At 39.9% G+C, this 22,430-nt stretch overlaps 1 long non-coding RNA gene across 1 annotated transcript in view; it reads left to right on the top strand.

The window, feature by feature from the left end:
- The first annotated feature begins 5,499 nt into the window (after positions 1–5,499).
- The window catches only part of LOC140653689 (uncharacterized), a 52,010-nt gene continuing 35,079 nt past the window's right edge, over positions 5,500–22,430 (top strand). Inside the window, exons 1-3 of the long non-coding RNA XR_012043188.1 lie at positions 5,500–5,572; positions 17,955–18,041; positions 18,396–18,531. This is a non-coding gene — a long non-coding RNA (uncharacterized lncRNA). The remainder of the gene's footprint in view (positions 5,573–17,954; positions 18,042–18,395; positions 18,532–22,430) is intronic.

Genomic DNA, 22,430 nt, shown 5'->3' with positions numbered 1-22,430 from the left:
TTCTTTAAATTTACATCCTATAACATGTTTTCCTGAGAGAATGAAGGCTACAGATCTGTGCCTGGCAGTTTGAGCAAAAAATGGTAATTCTGTGATAAGTTTTCTATTCTTTGGGAGGTGGTTGCACAGTCCTGTGATGATTGCTAAAAAACCCCTGACTTCTGCACAGGTGAAATTTCCATTTGGTAGTGAGCTCTTCTTGTGTGTGTGTGGACTGTTGGCCCTGGACTTTCTCTAGTACATGGCAACATCTGTCATGGTCTGAGCACCTTACAGGTAGGAACGGAAAATTTGAATGTAGCTATGGTGGACCTAGGAGAGAGAGCAGGTCAGATGCATCTGTGGAATAAGATTGTCATCTTCTGAAATGGAAAGAAGGAGCAACAAAATGAAAACTCCGGGGCAAATGTTTAATTTAGGAGTTATCATTGGAAGCGGCATTAATTTAAACAAGTGATATATTTTCCCTTAAATATTCCCAAGTTTCAATCCAATTATTGTAAGTTGAAATTTACTGTTTAAATTATACTAACACATTTTAATACATTTTCTGTCAATTCATTAAAGTCTTTATATGTACAATTGCAGTTAAGTTTAATCTGAAACTCAGCCTTAACAAAATCATCACTTAGCAAGTCTCTGCAGTCTACCCAGACCTGTTGGAACAAGGTAAATATTATTTCAGCTGCTACATTTGAGGTAGGAATGGACTGCGTAAGTTTTCCAAACTTTAAGAAATAGGGAGGATTAAGAATTGGAGGTAGAACTAGATTAGTTCCTACAAGCCTCTTGAGGACCATTCAGGCTCATTATTGAGTGTTGCAGTATCCCACAATGAGCTGCTTCAGGGAGTTAAACTCATTAGAAAAAAATCGAAGAGTTCAGATTTCCTCTTCAGAATATATTTTACAAATAGAGGATTGGATGATCAGTGCTGGCAAGTGGAAGAGAAAGGAAGACATGACTGAGAGTGAAGGAGACTCGGTTCCTCTTAACAGTAATGCTAAATTTTATTGCCTCAGTTGTATCATAAAACCACCAGTGGCTGAACCAAGTTACTGCAATTTTATTAACTGAAGTCAAAGTGTGAAGTATTTCAAGCCAAAGGCACACTGGTGAATGAAATCCTTTTGAAGTTTTCCTCCCTTTTGATGAGTTTTTTAGATAAGAATTAAACTTATGCCAAAATGTTGTCATTAAGCCTTTGTTTTAATTTACTTTTCAGTCAAGTTATTATGTCATAAACTTCCACATGCATGGTTCAGCTTTTCCATCATTGTTTTATTTCATACCTTGTAAAAAAAAAATACTGGAAAAATTCTAGTGAAACAGAACATTCAGTGAAAAAGCTGTTCCTGCCTTCAACATAAAATGAGATTTGAAGGGACACAGTGTTGCAGTGGCATGATATTATATGTGTTAAAGGGAAGAACTGCTCATTTCAAATACTTTAAACCAAATAGGATGGAAGTGGCTTGTTGATTTATTAATGGCATGTAGTTAAAAGGCAATTATTGAACTACACACTCAGGAGCTATATCAGCAATACAACACAATATCAGGCGCTTAAAAAATGTTAATGAACATCAGCAAATGCCTAAATAACCTTCTTTAGCTAATCCTAAAAGTTCTAATGCCCCCTGCCCATTCACCAAAACGGCTGGGTGCACGTGGACTGTGTAGGTTACAGGCACGTGTCCCTATGTACCCACCCCTCCTGTGGCAGATGTGGGTGCTCTGCCTCTGTGTGGACCTGTGCCCCTTGCTACAATACACTGATGCACACGTTGGTGAGAAAACACCCCACGGGTTCATGTATGCACAACCCAGGTGTGGGTCCCTCCTTGTTGCACCCCATACTGACAGTCCACGAGCTGCAGGCTCCCCGTGGCGTCTGGGAGGCAACTCTGGCAGAGGCTGTGATGCCAGCAGGGCAATTTCTGGCAGTGATGGACAAGGTTTGACTGCTGCTGTCTTCACGCCAGTGTATGTCTCATTTGCTACAAATTTTTATGCTGCTTTTATACTTCTTTTCAGGCTGATTCTTCCTTTGTTTCAAAAGTCTCTCTGTAATTCCCCAGTTACTGTTTAATCTGGTTAATGTTTGTCTTCCTCTTTAACCGGCTTTAACCTCTTTAACCAGCTTTGATGGTGCTCATCTTCTTTAGCATGACCAGTTTGGGGCAAGTGGCCTCCAGATAGTTTTGTGTATATGATCCATACCCTCCCCCCCCCATTTCACAGAATCACAGAATCGTATAGGTTGGAAAAGACCTTTAAGATCATCAAGTCCAACTGTAGGATTGGTCAGGTCCAACCAGACCTTTAAGATCATCAAGTCCAATTTACATTCATATTTTAACAGGTGTTGTTATCCAGGTGATTTGCCAAGGGTGGGCCATGCAGGCACCCACACAGCACCCACATCTATTAAAAGAATACTTCTAGTATTCTACACAGCTGATCACATAGTCATCTCTACTGTCATGACCTGCTCAGTGTTTGCCCTTTATTCCACTGAGCAGGTCAACTAACTGTGTTTGCTGCTTATAAATTAACAAATGATCACATCTGTAAAAAGCTTTCAGAACAGTGAATGTAGAATGAGATTAGTATTAACTGTGACTATTTTTATTAATAACATGCTATATAATATTGTATGACAGAAGTGGAAAAAGTGAAAAAAACTGTTTTATGTGTAATCATTCTGAATTGTTTTATTTTCATTGCCGACTTCTGTCAAGTAAGCACTATAAATAAGGACACTATCCACATATATGAATTAACAGTGTCTCTGACTTTTAGCTCTGTATTCCTAGCTTATCAGAAGATAATATCTGATAATGAATAAATAAATGAATAAACTGAAAGCTGTACAGAAATCATTCACTACCAGAGATGAAACTTACCTTGGCTTCCAGCCTTGATAATGGTCTCATTTGCATGTTTGATAATAACATTGAATTGGCTTCTTTCAGAAATTATGACAAGAACTAACTCAATTTGATGCATGGGCTATATCAAAGATGCCAGAAAGACTGTGTTTTTAAAATTTAGTATCTGTCATGTATATTAAATTGCTGTCATTGTCTTCTACAGGTCAACCAATGACCTGCATACACAGAACATTTGGATCAACTTAAAGATACTCAGTTTTCCTCACTGACGTTGTTTCCTTAACAAATGCAGATTTTGATAATGTTTTTCAGCATTACTTATATTTAGATGATTAAAAGCATACAAGAGATGAGATGCTTCACAGCTGATATGCCTGGGGACCCAGAGACAGGCAGACCCACTTTGAAGATGAGCATTTATGGAAGCACAGGCAAGTTATTGAACCTCTCTATGACCCTATTTTTCTCATAAGTAGTATGCAAAGGTTCACTAACCAACATTTATGGACTGATTCCCAAATATTTCAGGAAGCATACTTCATGGATACTTCATTTTTTTCCCTTTTTGCCTTTCATTATCAGACCATTACTGTGTGTCAAAGTTTCCCACTAATATTATTGTGAAGATCCTAGTTAAATCTATTGAAGGAAGTAAGCAAACCCTCTTTTTGTGTTTAAGAACATGTAAGAGAGAGAGGCACACTGCATACCTGCATTTGTACAAGATACTACATCAGCTGATAGTCTAGAAAACCTCATGCAAACCTATGGTGCAGTCATCAGATTTCATTACCAAACAAATGATGGGAGTTTCATACTTGCAATTTATACAAAAATCATTATTTAAAAAATGAGCAATCAGGAGGGACCGTCTTGACATTCAAAATCTTTCTAAATTGAAACAAAAAGGCAAACAATCATCCAATGTTACAGAAATATTAAATAATTAATATTTGTATTTTTATTGTGATGTTTTCATATTTTAATTTCATTTTTATACATATAAAATGGTAATTGGTTTTTGAAAGTAGTGTTATGTTTCCTATGTGGTTATGAAATTGATATCCTCATTGATGATAGCGGCTGAGTAAACCATATTCAACCTGGTGATTCGTAATTGTTATTCTAACTCATAAGAGGGAAATGGAATGGTAATTGCTGTAGCTTAATTTTAAATTAAAAAGTCTAGGGAGCTCTACAGATTAGTACTTTCTAGCAGAAAGTTTTGAGATATTCTATATGGGACTCAAAAGGTGGTTAAAATCTTGACTCAAGTCTTCCCTTGAGGATCAAAATTTTGAATGATTCTCCTTGCTCCTATTCCCCCCTGCTCCCTAAAACTAGAGTAGCTCCCAGCCGTTCATTGACCATCCTCACTGAGCTGCTTCACAGCAGTTTCCTCTAAGACAAATTATCTGTGGATAAGGTTCATTCCAAAAGTTACTATTCCTCTTCTTTGAGTTTCTTTGATCAAACTAGTTCCACTTTTTTCCTTTTTCAGTCAGTCCCTTTCCTTTCCATAATCTTTTTTATTTTCTGTCTCTTTTTCTCCTTTGTTTGCTTTGTGTGAACTTTTTGTCTGTGAAGCGGAAGAGCTTGCAGAATTTCTTGCTCTATTTGTTGCATGAATGCAGTATCTTTTTAGCCATTTCTGCAGTTTACTTTAAAGAAGAATTTTAATGATAATAAATATACTTTACTATCACATTATGTATTTTCACAGATTTATAAATGCAGCATAAAAATCAGTAAGCGTTGCTTTTAAAATGAGCTTTCTTTTGTGTATTCCTTAAGGCATCTGCTTCAAGGTTTTCATCTGCACCTGACCATGCAGTTCTGGGTTTTGCTGTGGTACCTGGTTGTCCTGGTGGCAGACTGTTCACATTTCCTCTTGTAAAAAATGGCTTCAGAAGTATAATAGTCCTGAAAGTGGTACTGGGAATTTCAAGCCTAATGTTCCATTCCAGGGGGGATGAAGAAATCATGGACTACTGTGTGGATAGCAAGTCACAATTAGCACGATCCCAAGGTTGGAAAATAATTATTATCTTTAACTCTGTTGCATCTTGCATGTAGATTTGTTAACAAAAACAGATCTAAGAGCATTTAAGTCAATGTTGCTTTTGTAGGAATCCCAGATGAAAAGAAACTTGAACTCCTAAGTCCTCTTCGTACTCCCTTTATTCACTGTTTACTTACTCCTCTGAATATTTTTTTACTTTTGATTCTCCAGTCACTTAAATAGCATCATAAATGAGTGACTACATTTTTCTAATTTAATTATTCATTCAAGTAACATATGGGATGTTAGGCAATATGCATTCAGTAATTCACTGCATTTGAGAGCTGGGGCAATCTGAACTTCTCATTGTGGGAAGTCAGCAGAAAGGTCGTAGACTTTACTGCTCTTTCTTACAGCAGGTGGGAGGATGGAGGCAGGTGGCTGGACCGTGCTGACTTTTCTACTGGAATATCCCATTGTCCATTTTATTACTTCTCCTTCTTTCTGTGAAGCAGAGAATTTCTGTGTTGAATGTTTTCCAGATTGTGCAAAAGCAGAGATAACAAAATATCAGTCAGGATGAGCTGTTAGGAAAAGCACCGGGTGGGGAATCAGAATGTGAGTGCTGTTCCTTACTCTGCTACAGACACCTTAAATAACCTTCAACAAGCCCGTGAGTTTTCTTTAGTATTCCTCCTTGCATGATACCTAACTCACAGAGAAAATATGAGATTTAATATATTTGTCTTTGCCAACACTAAGTATTTCTTGAATAGGAGGTACTATAAAAATGCTAAGTATTAATTCTTTGACATTTTAAAAAATGAATGATAAAGTTGATATTTTTTGTTGTTGTTGAAGTTTTATGTGCACAAAATTAGATTGGTAGTAATGGCTGAATCAGTACCAAACTGATCAGATCTGAGTTAGCAAGAAAAAGTAAGTAAGCTTTAATTTCCTATTTCCAGTACTCTGGATTGGCTTTTACAGGGAGGAATTCATAGAATATTCATTGAACAAGCCCTGTTAATATTGCAAGTAACAACATTTTTTCAGTGATGAACCTTTTTGACTCTAGACATGTAACAAACCTTGCATTTTATTTTCAATATAAACATCAACTAAGCTTGAATAATCCATATTTCTCTAGCCTGCATCTGATTAAAAATTATTTACTGGAGCATTTTCCTATCTACTGTTTAATCAGTAATTAGTTTCAAGTTAAAAAAATACTTCTCTTTCTAAAAAAACCCCAAACAACACATTAGACTCCTAGCGTCTGATGGAAGATGAATACTGAGGTTGTATATTCATAAAGATCTAATGCTAGTAACTGGATCAGTAACTGTTGTGACAGACTTGGGCTGTGTGTGACATCCAGAAATTTCTGGAATCTGAAGCAATTTGGTGTAAGAAGGCTGGGAGACAGAAAAAATATTATTCGTGGAAGCAGGAAAAGTCAAGTACAGTTTCACTGCTGCAAGGACCACTGGATACGAATGCTGGTCTGTCATCATGACTTGCATCACGATAAGTGACTGGCCCTAGCCTACCTTAACCTAATTTCCACATAAAAATGAACTTAATTCCTAGGATACTAAAAAGGTTTATGGGACTGTCAGACTGTCAAGAACTTTCAGCCTCATTCTAACACATAAGGGAGGCAGTTTAATGTGAAGCTCGTGGAAGAGCATTGTAAAAAATGTATTTGGATCCTGGCTTGCACCAAACACTTGGGAATGTTAGAAAGCCAGGAGAGACTGAGAAAGGTCAATTAAAATGGTTCCTAGATAGATAAAAGGGACAGCACTTATCAAAATAACAATATATGATAATGCATTGTCTTGTTATTGTAGACTACAGTGTATATTGGTTGTCTTATCAAACCGTTGCGAAGCCTAGCAATGGTGGATCGCTACAGACCTGACTCTGCTTCTCCATGACTGGGTTTTTCATGTTTTTCATCCCTGTCTGCCTTTGGGCATCCTATATATTCTAGCAAACACCGAACATTTTTTTTTCCTTTCTTGTTCTTCTGTGGTCATCTCTTTCTCATAGAAAATAGCCTTCAGAGTCATCCACAAAGAAACGAATCCATATGTTGTATAGCTGTTAAGGGGGAAGGGAAGATAGCCTGTTACTTAGTACTGTAGTTGTAGTCTCTTCTCAGGCTTCTCTGTACAGGCAGGCCTTTACTAAAAAAAAAAAAACCAAACAAAATTCCCTTTTTACAGTCTCACCTTTGCTATGTTCATAGACTTTAAAGGAGATTGGCTTGGTCACAGCATCTACAGTGATGGATCTGAATAGCTCTGTGGCTCTCAAAGCATTAGTGGTCTGTGATGAGCAGTACAGGACAGTTATGAAGGATGGATGGATGGTAATTTTGGTGGAGCTCTGTAAGCATTTGCTATATATCTCTTTTTAGTGTATCTGCTTACCCATTTTATCACTGATATAGACACAGTTATGATTTGCATTTTCTGGAAGAGTAAATGTGTAATGCTATAAATTATTCATTACACCTGTGTATTTCAATCAGAACAGAAGACAGTAAACAGCAAGTAAAACAGTAACAAAGGCAATGAAACCTGTATTAAAGTCCATTCTTGCTAAGGTACTGGCAGACCTAAGAGATTGCCCCAAGTTGCCCACAAACATATTCTGCTTCTTTTTATTAGAAAAAAGCATTTCCATTAAGCAGCGCATGTTATTGATCTCTTGTGGAGCAACTTAAGGTTTGAGCAGAGTTGACACTTTATGAATGGTACAGAGTTACACTAATGTTCCATATCACCATTCATATTTTTTTCACATCTAAATCTTGCTGAATAAACTCATTCCTTCAATCAAAATGTTATCTTTATTTAGTTTTGGCAGGAGTGATTTACATCAGTTTAGGAGCTTATTTAAATACAAAATATATTTAAAATGTATTTATAAGTAACATTGAATTTTTTTTGTTTAATGCTTTAATACCAAGTTAAAAAAATCTTGGCTATGTTTAAATAAGCATCTTAATTGAGGGATCGTGTTCTGTCTCTGAGCCTGTGGCTGTCATTGCTAATGCTTATATTAACATACTAATATCTTAACTTGGAATCTGAAGTTAAAGTGGGGCGTGGGGTTAAAGTCAGGCTGTACTGTAATCTCTGGCATTCCTTGTTACCTTTTATAATATAAGAATATTAACCCCAGAATTCAAACACTGCAAAATTGGAAAAAGTAGAGAGTTTTGATCACCGAAGGTTTAATACAGCAATTATACACAAAACTTAATGAAGAAATTAAGAGAAAAAAGGAAACTTTGTAGTCAAGAATAGATCCATCCTTTTTCTGATCTTGGAACACCATAGGATCTTACTGATTTATCAGAGAAATTTATTCTTAGTGCCAAGCCTTGCTTCCCCAGAATCATATCAGTGCAATGTATGTAATAGGCTTTGGGAACAGAAGTCAGTTATGTTTATAGTATGACACAACAATTCAGACTGGAAGGGAGCAAAGGAGGTCTCCAGTCCAATCTTCTTCTCAGGTCAGGGTCAGCTGTGGGGTTGGACCAGGATGCTCAGATGAGTCTTGAAAACCTCAAAGGATGGAGGCAGCACAGCCTCTCTGGGCAGCCTGTTCTGCTGCTTGACTGCCCTCATGGAGAAAGGTTTTTCCTTATGTTCAGTCGGAACTTCTCTTGTTCCAGCTTACGCCCGTTGTCATCCCAGCATGCAGCACTGTGAAGAGCCTGGCCGTCTTTCCCATAACCTCCTATAGATGCAGGCAGGCTGCTGCTAGGTCCCCTGAAGCCACCTCTTCTCCAGCTGAACAAGCCCAGCTCCCTCAGCCTCTCCTTGCAGGACAAGCAGCCCCCAACCATCATGGTGGCCCTCTGCTGCACTTGCTCACCTTTCCTGGCAAACCAAAACTGGACACAGTACTGTAGATGTGGTCTAACGTGCATAGCAGAGGCAGGTAATCACTTCCCTTGATCTACTGTCTGTGCTGCTGTTAACACAGCCCAGGATGCTGTTGGCTTTCTTTGCTGCCAGGGCACAATGTTAAGCATGGTGCCCACCAAGGCTCCCAGGACCTTTTCAGCACAGCCGCTTTCCTGCTTGCCAGGAAGCACTCTGTAAAGTTCAGATCATGAAATGAAGACATGAAATATTTTATTCCAATTTCCAAACAAGACATTTTGACATATTTTTGTTCCTTCTGTTTTCTTTGAACAATGAAAACTCAGTTACATTGATCTAATTTTGCGAAGAACTAGGGTTATAACAGAACTGAACATCATTCTGTCTGCAGTTCTCAAATCAGTTGTAGCTGCTAACCTATCCTTCTTCTCAGGAATATCCTCTCAAAAGGTTTAAATAATATTATTCCCTTTATTCAAATCAGTTTGATTGAAATCTGTGTTACATTTCTCATATTTTACTGAGATTTTATGGGAGAGGAAAATATAATATGTAAATTGCCTGTGCAGGAAGAAAAATGGTAAGAAAAATGAAGCAAAAATAGTATCTGCCAGAAGTCCAGCAGTTATTCTTTGACAAGTGACTTGCAAAACAGGGACAGGATTTGTATGTTTAAATCATACCAGTAAATAAATAAATGAAGCCCATATGCAGCATTTTATGCAGGACACTGTGGACTTTATAGCTTGGTTTTTTGCCGTTTGTAATGAGAAAGGACAACAGATTGGAAGAAGCCAGCATTAAACCATAAATTAATGAACCGTAATGTCTTTAAATCCCATTGTGAGCTAATGTTAGATTGTCATTGGTTAAATGCTTTCAAGGACTGATATTAATAACACTCTAAAGTGAGAGATGTCAGTTCCCTAATGGAATGGGGCCATTCAAGCAATATATTTCAAGACTGGTCAGCTAGCTAGCAAGAGCAAAGTGTATGCATGGAGACAAGGGAAGAGGAAGATCAGAGGATCATCACTTAATCCTTCCATCTTAGATTGTCAGAGATGAGAGAAAAAAATCAGTTTTTCACAAGAACAGTTTGTCCTGCTGGGCTTGTGTGATGCTGCAGTTCCAGGAACAAAAGCAACAGGGGAAGATTTTTATTACGATACTGCCCTGAAAATGAAATAAAGGAAAATAGAAAATCCTTCTCCCTAATTACAAACCAGAAGTTGTTAAAAATATCTTGTGTCTTCCAGTTCTATGGTAACATTCATCCCACAGCGGTTTTAAGATTTTCTCACTGAACTCACTTCGCTCCCCATCCTTAAGGATGGGCATTCATTTCTGCCATGTTCCACTGCAGCTGCTTAAAAAATGGAAATTGGAAATTAAGGAGAAACAACTCTTCAAATGAAAATACAGGGGTATTGTAGTAGAATGTGAGGAATTTAACCAGTTCCTGGAATAATAACTAGTTGTTGGGTTTTTTTGAGAAGTAATAAGACTATACTTGAAGGCATATACTAGTGGGTCTGTACAGTTTCAGAGTATTTCTTTTCCTTTTTTTGAGGAGGTGAAAGTACATTTGGGGCAGAACTGTACCGTCGACAGAGATCCAGCCTCTTTCTCTGTCCTTCTTCGGTTGTGATCCATAGGTGCTTAAATGTTCTCTTAGGCCAGAAACCATTCTTTCTGAGCTACATTAGCTGTGATAGAAAATGGGATCTGTGTGGGATCAGACAATATGGTACTAACAGCATGCTGCACTGAGGAAGCTGTGCGATGGTTTTGAAAGCCAAATGGGGTGCTGGAGGCTTTAGGATTGCTTGAAAGGTGTGAAGCTGGCTTCTATTAAGTCTCAATAGAAGGTGTGAGGAAGTCGGAGGTGGGAGAAAGTTTGATACTTATTTTCAGGGTACTATTGGAAGCTCTGCCTAAACCTAGTTATGCTTCTGGACATTAAAATTGCTCATGTATTAACAGGGATTGGTAGAGTCTGTACCCAGGCAACATCTTGCCATCTGCTGTTACATTTGGGGGATAGGAATGGAGAAAATACTTCTATTTTAAAATAAGAGCTGTGGAGAGCTAATTACAGTGTGGGTGCTCCAGTGATAACCAAGGATGTGCATGCAGTTGCTGTCTGTTGAGTACCATATTTTTAAAACAAACAAATGAACCAGACCAAAACAAAACAACATTTTTCATAATGCAGGGCTTGATTGCTGATTCAGCCTTGACCTAGGAACATACAACAGTACAAAGGTCATTAAACCGAAGGGTTGCATCTTTTCACTATTGGAAGAGACAATCAGCAGATCATGCCCTGCTGGTGGGCATGTAGGGAGATTTACAGTTCCCATATGTAAGTCTGGTGATGTAGATACATCCTTTGGAACCTGTTTTCTGTGTGCCAAGGAGCACTCCCTCCTCTACCACACAGTGTGACTCTGATGGTTTTGGCTGTGCCATTGTCGTGGTTTTAAGGTCACACCCTGATATATGGGATTGATTACATGATTATTCTGCCTTTATTAGTACCAACTGTACATTGGTGTCAGATTTCTTTCTTCTAAAATGGAAAAAAAGAAAAATCTTCTGTGTGTCGACAGCGATCTATTCTAAACCAAGTAGTAAATTCACAATGGCCAAAAAGGTAATATAGTGAATACCCTGCAGGGTCTTGTTCCAGTTAAACTTCTGAGAGAGATGGATGTTCCTTTCAAATGATTTTATTGGTTAAATGTAATCACACAATATAGTCCAGTCCTCACAAATTTTTAGAAGATGATATTGTGACCCATAAAAGGAATATATTAGTCTTTATCTTTATTAGTTTCTACATGAAAGACTGTTACTTTCTGTTAGAAGGTGGCATTTTAATGAGTTGTTTGAGAGCAATAGAACAGTGAATTTTTATTTTTGGTTTAACACAAAGGACATTGTATGCTTTTGGCAAAATGCTAAATGTTTCTTGGTGAATCCAGGTTAAAAAAAAAAGGGGGCTACTAAAAGGGGGCTACTAAGAGCAACAGATGGGGTATACACTGTGACCGGTGATAGTGGATCATCATGGGAACATACCTGTTTCTGAAGGTTTTTCTGGTTTAATGGTATTGTTTGACAAAATCCTGGATAAGTACTGCTGCAAGCTTGCACTTCTTACACCTGTTCTGTGTGAAGCAAAGAGTTCAATAGTTCTAGCACTCCTGGATGCAGTTAGCTTGGATTTTGTCATGGGAAGAGAGTTGTGCTTTATCATGGTGACAGCAGAAGCCCTCAACACTGTGCCAGGCATCAGTGCAGAAGGGGGCATGTGCCTGTCATAGTCAAAAGGAAGACAGCATACATTAAAATTGTTTTTAGGCACTTTTGAGAGTGTTTTGCATGGCACTTTAAACAGTTTAAAAATCAGTAGTGGTCCACATGCTTATTTGGAAACCATCACTTCAGAGACGATCACAGGGGCTCGTGAAGCAGGGGTCATTATCCACATCTTCTGCCTGTGTGTGTGGTGAGGACTCCAGTCCCTTTTTAGAAAAACAGAGAGCAGAAATTGTGTAGCAGATGTGTGACTGCTGGCACAACATTGGGAGTGACAGAGAGAACTGGTTTCTACTTTTTCCTTCCCCACATGGACTATCAGGGAAGCAGTGAAGAAAAACAGTTACTGCTGTTTCCCATACTTCAATTTCCTTTGTGTACAGAGAGAAAAGAAATCGGAAAGAAAATGGAAAGAGATGGTGTGCCAAATAGGAACAGAAAGCAAAGCTGAATAGCAAGGAAGGTCAAATATCAGCTGATGACTGTGAATATTGAAATATGTGTCCACCCTAAGAGACAAGATTTGGGGTGGCCACCCCGTGCTTTACCCTTAGTGAGTGAGAGACATTAGCATAGCTCAAGATCATGTGTATTTACTGAGATTCCTTTCATCCTGTCTGCCGGAACTCTTCAACTCCACATCTGCCCATCCCTAACATTCAATCCACAAACACAAATCTGTCCTCTTCTGCATCTCTTCAGTCCTGTTATTTTTTGTCAGGGTTTGTTGTCATTTTTCTCTTCCCTGGCCCTGTTGGTCAGAGTGATGTCTGTGTCTTCTCATACCTGGCATGGATGGTGCAATGAAAGGCTCACGGGACCTGTCCCCATCACTCGTGCAAGGGGAGAGGTCAGGCTTGAACCAGAACTGGTCTGATCTGCTGCACCTCTCCACTTTCCTCCAGCCCTTGCTCCTGGGAGAACGGTGTGACTCCCAGGAGGAGCTCTTTTGCCCCGTTTGGGGAGGACACTTAGTCAGAAGTGGCTTCCCAAAGGAAAACTGGAATTCATGGGGGGACTGGAGAGCCACTCAGTCAGCTGCAACCACAGTGGCGTGACTCGAGAACAGCATAGGCAACGCTGTAATGAGCAAGACGCTGCCAACTGTTACTTCATCTGCCTTGAGAATTTGGGAGTAAAGAAACAGAGAAAGGAAAGGAAAGTGCAGCCAAAGGCACTTAAATATCATTAGAGTTATGTAAATCAGGCAAGTTAGAAAGACAGAACTGAAGTGTTATTTCCCTCCTGGGGAGTTCTGGGGATAACTGAAAGGGGGGAGGGATGTCTTGAGCAAAGATGAATTAACAATTTATCTACAATGTGAGATTTTGTGGGTAGACAGGAAATAACCTCCTATTGATGTCTTATTTTTCAAGGTTGATAAATATAAATACAGAATATAATCCTTTAAGAATAATAATTTTCAAAAGGTTCATAACTGGCTTTAACTGTGCTGTGTGTTGGCCCATGAAACAAAAATAAATACATTTACATGGATTTTGTTACTCTTCCACAGTGATTAAAGCAGTTTACTTTTAACTGCACATTACTTATATTATTTTGGGTTGTACATAAGTAATTCAAAGCTAGAGTAGCTAGTAAAAACAGGGCTATTAAAGACTACAATTGTTCATCTACTTCCCCAACTCTTCTTATCCATGGGCAGGATCCATTACACCTGTGACTTTAAATATTGAAAAGGTATTCCCTACAAATATGTCTGCTAGCAAGGATGATGTTCAGCTGGGGTACAGAAGGCTGGTGCAAAGCAGCCTACCCTGCACAGCTCTGCTGTAACCAGCATGTGTGACTGATGAGAGTGATCAGTTCTGCTCAGTGCTTGCCCTTCAAGGGAGTTTTGCTCAGGTCAAGATGGGGTGACTGTATTTATAATTGTATGTCTCTAAATGTCCTACATCTTTGCACAGAGGTTCAAAATTAGGAGAAGTTGAGTTGTGGTGGTGTACGAGAGACTAATCGGAAAAGTGTGGACAGATTACAAAATAATTCTCTGGTCCATGTGGCAAGGGACAGGCAGTAGCACCTTATGAAACTCTAGATCAGTATTTCCTACATTACAGATTTCAGCTCATGCCTCTTCCCATTCATTATATGGGAAAACAAAAATCTTATCTGAGTTAAGGTGCTAAGGATGGAGATATTAACATGTGGAGACGTGACTTTCCACGTGTAACCAACTTACAATAGCAATGCCACCTGCAAAGGGAGAGGCATACTGTAATCAAAGCTCTCAGCAGTGTGCAGAGAAGTAGCAGATGAAGAGGCGGGGAGTTGACATAAGAGCGGAGGAGCATCCAGCCAGGGGCAGTGCTGATTTTTATGGAAAAAAGAGCGTGCACAGAGGAGTCAGCAGCTAACAGAATACAGACAAAGCCTGGGCCCAGTACCGGGAAGCATTTTTGCCTGAAACTGCCAGTACATCTGCACTGCAAAATACTGTCCCACAGGGATAACCAAGAAAGCTGACTGTGGCTGCAAGGAATTCTGCCTGAAATTACTTTTCTTCTCAGGAGCATTTTACAGCCTGCCCTGTGCACCTAAGCCAACTAATGTAAAGCTTCACCTTACAGGCTCCAGTGCCTTGTGGACATATCCTGATTCACAAAGCATAGAGGTTGAGGCTGATGAAGGTTACGACGGCTGATAAATCTGAGCATTTGTTACAGATAGTGGCTTTAGCATAATTTATGGGCAAGCCCCTGGCTCTTCACATCAAAGCAAAGTGAGAGATTCAGAAACTATTCATAATAAAAAAGTCTATCTGCTATTAAATGAGGTTGTCTTAACGATGTATCATGGTACTAAAAATGTGCAATTGTTTTTGCCATCTTGAGGAGATGTTAGATTTCAAACATTTGAGAAGTGATGTGCTACAATATCCAGGGATTTTCTGTCAGCCCGAAGATACTCAGCTCTAGATGTGCAGTTAAGGATTAAAGACTGGATGGAGATTTTTTGATTTATCTGAATAGGAAGAGCAGCAAGTAAGAGTGTAGGTGCTGCAGTTCCTGAGACAGGACTTTGGAGACAGCTTTTTAGGTGTATTTTAGCAGCTTGTTCACCTGAACAGTGAACGCTGTCTCCAGTACAGCCCTTGTGAATGTGCAAGAGCAAGAGTTTGGAGGGATGCATGGCAGCATTGTAGCCTCCTTGCTGTTTTGGAAGTATGATTTTCTTCTCCAGTGCTGCCCACTGGACCTGATCAAAGTGGGATTCCTCAGCTTTTTTGCAGGAAGATGATAATCAAATCCTGAAAGACTTAAATAAGTGTGAAATCCCTGGGAATTAGTAAATGTACTACATATGAAGAAAAATGCCTGAATGTTGAGAATTTTAATGACCAATGAAAGGATTTTTTGCTTTGTATCACATCGTGGGTATTGTGTACACACCACAGTGTCCTTGAGAACCTTCTGGTCTGGAGGCAGCAGTAGTGTGACACAGGTGTTGTAAATTGTGCATCAGGATTAGCCTGTCTGCTTTGCCCACCAACTCTTGAGGGGACACTGCTTGAAAGCTCATATTTGAACTCTAGGTCTTTCCAACACAAATGGTTGTTCTAGCTTTTTCATGAAGTGGCATGAGTTTCTCAGAGCTGTTAGACTCACCAGTAGGAAAAAATCCACATTAAGGAGGAACACGTGATAGTGCTTAGAGGAGGCAGAAAATACCGTGTTTCAAGGAGGACAGAAAAACAGTCTTGAAAGAAAAACTGCTGTGTTTCAACCTTCCAGTAAGATGCTGCTTTGATATTGCAACAAGACTGTACTTTTCAAAAATATCTAAGAGTTGTCTTTAAATATGAGCCATAGGAAACTGCACAGGTACCTGCTAATTGGGCCACTCCACTTGAGAGGCTTTTGACATGAGTCATAGGTGAAACTAAGTCATATGTTCATAACACTGTTTTATTCATAAATCTTAGCTGAGAGATACAGAAGTTAATTATGCTTTTAGACATACAGGACAAAAGATGAGCAATGGGCTGCACTTTTTAGAAACATGAGAGTTGTGCTGAAAAGATGCAAAATGATTCCCAGCTCAGCAGAACCTCACCTGCAGAGCTGCAGTCTGCAGAGGTCAGCAGTAATAGGGAGACCACAGCCATCCCCTCAAAGAGGCAAGAAATGGGTAACCTTACTGAGTCTGGACTCAAGCGTAAGCTGGGAAATAAGAGCAGCTGCTGCTCACAGAATCAAAGTATGATAAAAGGCAGGGATTTCCATCTGATGGTGAGTTCAGGAGTCAGTCAGGGCTCACAGACCCTGACACACAGTGGGGGAAAAATCATGTGGCCTAAACCAGCAGCAGCTGCTGTATCACAGGCTTAGTGATTTCTCACACTCGTGACAGGCAGCTGCTTGGGAGCCGGTGTGGTCTCCAGCACTGCAGTGGGTCCCGCTGAGTTCCTGCAGGCATTGTAAATGGTGATTTTCCACTCTGAAAAGGCAGCAGGACTCATTCAAAACCCAGGAGGTGATATTGTATGCTGCTCTACCTTGGTGCTGCCTGGGGGTGCAGGGGAAGAGGCAGCCAGCTGGTTGTGCTCCTGCCTTGGAGTGGTGTCTTATGCAGTCCTCCAGGTTAGGAACCTGCGAGCTGCTCATGCTAGTGCTCTCCATGGTGCAAAAAAACCTGGATCGCCCACAGGGCAGCAACAAATGCTGGGCTGAGGTGCGCAACAACCCTATTTCCTATTCCCGGGTGCTACAGATAGTCAACTGCCTCTCCACAGAGTTTGTGTAAAACAATTATACTGCTCCAGTAGATTTTTATAGCCTCTTTGCAGGGATGTAAATGTTTATTCAGAGTATAAAACCATGGAGAATCTGAATGTACGTCTCAATCTCAGTTCTTCTGCAGCTTCATCCAGAAAAGGAGCAGGTTGGTCACCATGAACCATCCTTTGAACCCACTGACCTTGGCTATATTCACATTAAATAAAACTGTGACTTAACTGCCTGCAAGTGTGGGGACTTTATCCTTGAAAGCAGTATAAAACCATTGTCATGGTTTAGCCCCAGCTGGCAACCAAGCACCACACAGCTGCTCGTTCACTCTCCTCCCCGGTGAGATGGGGGAGAGACTCTGAAGAGCAAAAGTAAGAAAACTCATGGGTTGAGATAAGAAGAGTTTAGTAATTGAAATAAAATAATAATAAATTGCAATGAAAAGAAAAACAACTAGAGAGAGAGAGGAGCAAAATCCAAGAAAAAAAACAAGTGATGCAACCAACCAACGCCCAGCCAGTCCCCGAGCAGCAATCACTGCACCCCGGCCAAATCCCCCCAGTTTATATACTGAGCATGACATCATATGGTATGGAATAGCCCTTTGGCCAGTTTGGCTGTGCCCCCTCCCAGCTTCTTGTGCACCTGGCAGAGCATGGGAAGCTGAAGAGTCCTTGACTAGTGTAAAACATTACTTAGCAACAACTAAAACATCATGTGTTACCAACATTATTCTCATACTAAATCCAGAACACAGCACTACATCAGCTACTAGAAAGAAAATTAACTCTATCCCAGCCAAAATCAGGACAACCATGGAGGTTTGGTCCATAAAATCTGTGTCTCAACTCCCTTTCACAGCTTTTATTGAAGTGGCTAACACTTAATGAGGCCTCGGAAACATTTGTCCAATTCTTACGGGTACTTGAGGACCTAAAACAAGTCCTGACTATGTGATTCCAGTTTTATTCTGCTGTGTTTGGTCAGCTTTTTAAGTTCTCTTGCTGAGAATAACCATCAGTTCCTTGATTTTTCTTTGAATTTGTTTTATCTGTCTTCTTTACAGTGCTCTGTAAGAACACTGACCTCATGGCACTGCTTTCCTTGGCAAGTGATGTCTTCAGCTCAAGTTGGAATGTGCAATTTGCATAAGGCAAGTAAAAAGCCATCTCACAGTTAGAAAGTAGAGCAGTATAATACAGAAGGAGGCTGCAGAGAAAAACATGTATCTCAAAAAAAATCATTAAAAGCAAAAGCAATTTATATTTAAATTGCAAGAAACTCTCCTCTAGGGGCCCTGGGAAGACAAATGCACAAATACTCTCAGATCAATATCAGGAAAAGAAAAAGCCAAGCACATAGCATAGCACATCTCTGGCGGAGACAGGGAGGACACAGATCCAAGATGCACAATGCAGCTGGTGTGTGTGTGTGGGGGGGGGGGGGCGGGTGAGGAGGGTTATATTCAGCCCTCAGGTGCAAAGAATAAAGCCCCCTCTCCCAGCAGGTGACCAGCTATCCATAAACCAACCGAAAATGAGAACCTGCCTTCGCTAGCCATGTCTGACAGGGACCTCACATTGTCTACGCCTGCTTCTCATGCTTAGCTCATTTGTATTTCTCTGCCTCCATCAGTTCGAGAGGTAGGTAATCACGAGCTCTGTTAGCATGCTGAAGTTAAGTACTGCTAATCTGTTTCAATGTGATCATGTAGGAGCTGTAACTTAGCGAAGTGCTGGGCAGTATTTGAAGTATGGTGTTTCTTTACTATTTTTATGTTTTGCAGATAGCTACTGTGTGTTAGCATATTCTTTTAATCAAAGTCCCCTTTTTCTTGATCCTGTGAGTGCCTTGAGGTGCTCTGTCTCCTGGGACAGGCAACTGTATGGTGGTCTTACTGAAGTGGAAGGAGTGCTATCTCTGAATTCTTGTCTCTCTTTTAGATGCTAAGAATTTGCTAATGTGTTGTGGCTGTTTTGTACAGCTCTGTGATGCATAATCCTGTTTTAAATGGCTATCTTGTGGCTGCTTTGCATTAAGGGAGGGCATGCAGCTATTGAATTTATCTTCTGGCAGACCTGCTACGTCAGTCGTGGTGAACGGGTGTTTCCTATGAAATGTTGCATTGTTCTGGCCTTGAATTCATAGGCTTGTCTTCACAGACAACTGTTCCTACCCTGCTCAAGGGGGAGTTTATATTTTGTATGAAAAAGGTGCATGTAAGCAATTGTGAGAGAACCAGAAATCCTGGTTCTCTTTAGGCTCAGCTGGAAGTTAAATACTGCCTTCAGTGGGGCCTGAGAGTGAACCTGAGACTCGCTGCTTAATTACTCCAAAAGGCAAAGCTTAGGGTTTCAAGTCTATTTTCTCCTTGTTGTCCTTCTTTATTCCTCCTCCCACCTCCTTTCTTCAATTTATTTCCTTAAAATAGCAGTTCTGTCTGTATTTTTCTTCTGCTTATACCTAGCCATCATTTTAGGCACAGGCAAAATGGAGGGTGGCTGCCTACTTGGCTTTATGCCACCATTAGACCTGGTGAAAGTGGCAGTGGCTGCTGCCGAGAGAGGTGTTGGGATATGGAGGCTGATAGCAACAGTTGGCTGAGAAAAACAAGGTAATGGAAAATCAGTGGAAAAAACGTTGCTCCTCTCAAAGGCTTAACTCTGCTCTTCATCCCAGTTTTGTCCTACCTGCTCTGGTAGTGAAAGTAACCTGGCCCTATCTTCTCATCCTCTAGTGGTACTTACATTACTAAGAATACTCAGGTCAACTCTGCTTATAGGCTTTTCCCCAGTAACAGTCAAGGGTAGTTTTACTGGAATTAAAGAAAAGCCCTTGCTCTTTTGACTTAAATGCCTCTTGGATCTGGGTTACAGCTTGTTAGAGACCTACGTCTTGATTTAGATTTCCATCAAATAAAATACTACCAGTGGGAGTCCTCTCTGCAGGATTCTCCAGAAATCGCCAGAATAAAGACATTTCTGGTGATTTCATGTCCTAGTATCTTAATGCATCTCATTTGTTTTACCGTTTGGTTTTCTTTCTTAGCTTCATAGGGGCAAACTGGGGAGAAACCTTTAAGTGGTGCTTGGAGCCTACTTTTTGTTTCGATATTTAAAAAGCTGAAATGTAAATAAAAATGCTACTATTTGCCTTACTTTTATTAAATTCTAGGCTGTTCATATAAACCAAGATTGTTCATGCCAAACCTGTAGGCTAACCTGTAGCTTCTGGGCCGTGCTCCGGGCTTGTCTATCTTCTGCAGTGTTATTCCTTTGGTCTTGTTGAACACATTTTGCCTTATTCATTTTAGTTGGTGCAATAGTAAAAGGAATGAGTTTCTCTGAAGATGGCTGGAAAAGATTGCAAAGATGTTTGTTTAAAGATTTAGCAAGGGTCAATAGGAAGTGCATTTGTCTCCTGGTAAATTTATGATGAAGCCACAGCACCAGTTAGTTGCATTACCTGAATACAGTTGCTTGAACAGTCTGCTGTTCGAGGGTAGTTTTATAAGTGCATTTGTGAACTGCAAAGCTCTGTAGCAACATTTATGCAAGTTTATTTTTTCCTCACAGCAAATAAGTTTGAATCAACTACCGCTGTGCACTTAACAGCAACACAACACTTTTCACTTGCAGAGCGCTCACTGGGCAAAATTGGCTTCTAAAAGCAGTTGTGTTAGAAATGGGAATATACTTTATCCAGAAGAACCCTAAGTATAGAAAAAACCCCAATGACTCAAAGGTAGCATAACAAATCACTGGCATAACCAGGACTTTCATCTGTTGACACCCTTTTTCGAAGTTATGAGGTATCTCTTGCCCACTGGCAGCTTCCTCTAGTTGATGTGGCACTCTGCAAATCAGCCTAGGCTGAGGTTCTTAGCTTATGAGTGCATCTCAAAAGCTAGGCTTATACAAATACATTTATGCTTCGGTCAAATTTGGTGTTAAACCAGCTGCAGCCACCCTGGGCCAGTTCCCTAAGGATTTATTCAGCTTTTTATGTTACTTTTGCAGTCCATGCTGTTAACTGCATAGCTACCACTGCCCAAATGAGCTAGTTTAAATCTGCATTGGGTTGCATTGTAGACAGCCTAAACCTCTCTCAGCAGAAGAATGCTTACTCAGTATTTCAGAAACTCAGTTTACCAGAGTAGCGAGCTGCCTGTGGGATTAGGAGGCTGCCTATCTCTGCGTTCCTGTTGTTGAGAGTGTTTGCCCCTGGGTTTACCAGTCCTTGTGATTTGTGTAGTTATAAAAAACTGCTTGCAAATGTTTGCATTAGAGATGTCATCTTCATCTGTCTGTGTAAATATGTTGCTGTTTCTATTATTTCCCCAAACTGTTGATTGTTCATGTGTCATTTTCAGTGATCACACCCACTGAACTCCAGTGTGCAATAAATTACCTTCTGATCAAAATGGGTTCATTTGCCAAATGTTGCAGGGAAGCAGCCTGGCAGAAATTTATACATAGCTGATAAGAAATGTCAGAGCTGAATATTTATGTGTTAATTGCTGTACCAACAATATGCTTACATCCGTAATCGTGCCTACAGGATCACCACAGAATTACCTCAATTAAGGACAGAAAAAGATTGGTGTATACAGATCATGTCAATCCATTCCCACAGTCTATTACAGGATTCCCCTGCCTTCCCCATAATGGCTTCTCAGGGCTTGTCCAATCTAATATTAAAAGAATCAAGAGATGGAAGATTTCAGTATGTCCCTTGGGAGATATTTCTACTCTTGTAGTGGTTTTTTTCTGATGTTCATACCACATTCTAGTTTCCTTAATTTCATTCATATTAATATTCTTTTATTATAAATGATGACAATCATTGATATAAAAAGAATCCGTGTAGAATCAGTGCCATATTTAAATATTATGGTAAAGTAAATGTAAAACTTAACTGATGCACTCTGTAGATTCTGATCCTTTTTGGTTTTTTATAGCTGACATATGCTATCAAATATAAACTGCCACACCAGGACCTAACATAAACCAGTGTTACCCCTAAAAGTGCCCCGAGATTAAAAGACTCTGACGGTTTTTTGTTTGGTTGTTTTTTTTACTGTCACCTAGATGCTTGAATACTTCCAACAAAAGCAAAGGCAATGTGACAAAGTGACTGTATTTCAGTATAACGTTACGTATTGAGGAGAGGTGTGCCAAAGAGTGGTATGGTTGTTATTGCTATTAATGTGGCCATCCAGATATTTCTACCAAAGTGGAGAATGGTGAGTGCCATATGGATAATCTAGCAATGCTCAAGAGCTCAAATCGGCCCTTCACTACCTCCTTTATGGCTAAGCAGGGCCACGTGATCTGCAAAACCAGCAGTTTCTTTACCACATCCACCAATAATCATGCAGTCCCAATGTTTCTGTGTATTTGTCCAGTAAATAGAACAATATTGCTACTTTACATTTATATCACTATTTATTGAGTGTTGAACTGAAGGAACCTGTGTGTATTTCTTCGGCATATGCTTTTCAGAGGTGTATGGGTTACACGTTGAAGTACAGCATTGTCAA

This window comes from Ciconia boyciana, chromosome 6 (assembly GCF_034638445.1).
Source record: "Ciconia boyciana chromosome 6, ASM3463844v1, whole genome shotgun sequence".
NCBI lineage: Eukaryota > Metazoa > Chordata > Aves > Ciconiiformes > Ciconiidae > Ciconia > Ciconia boyciana.
This window is presented reverse-complemented; position numbering and strand designations above follow the sequence as displayed.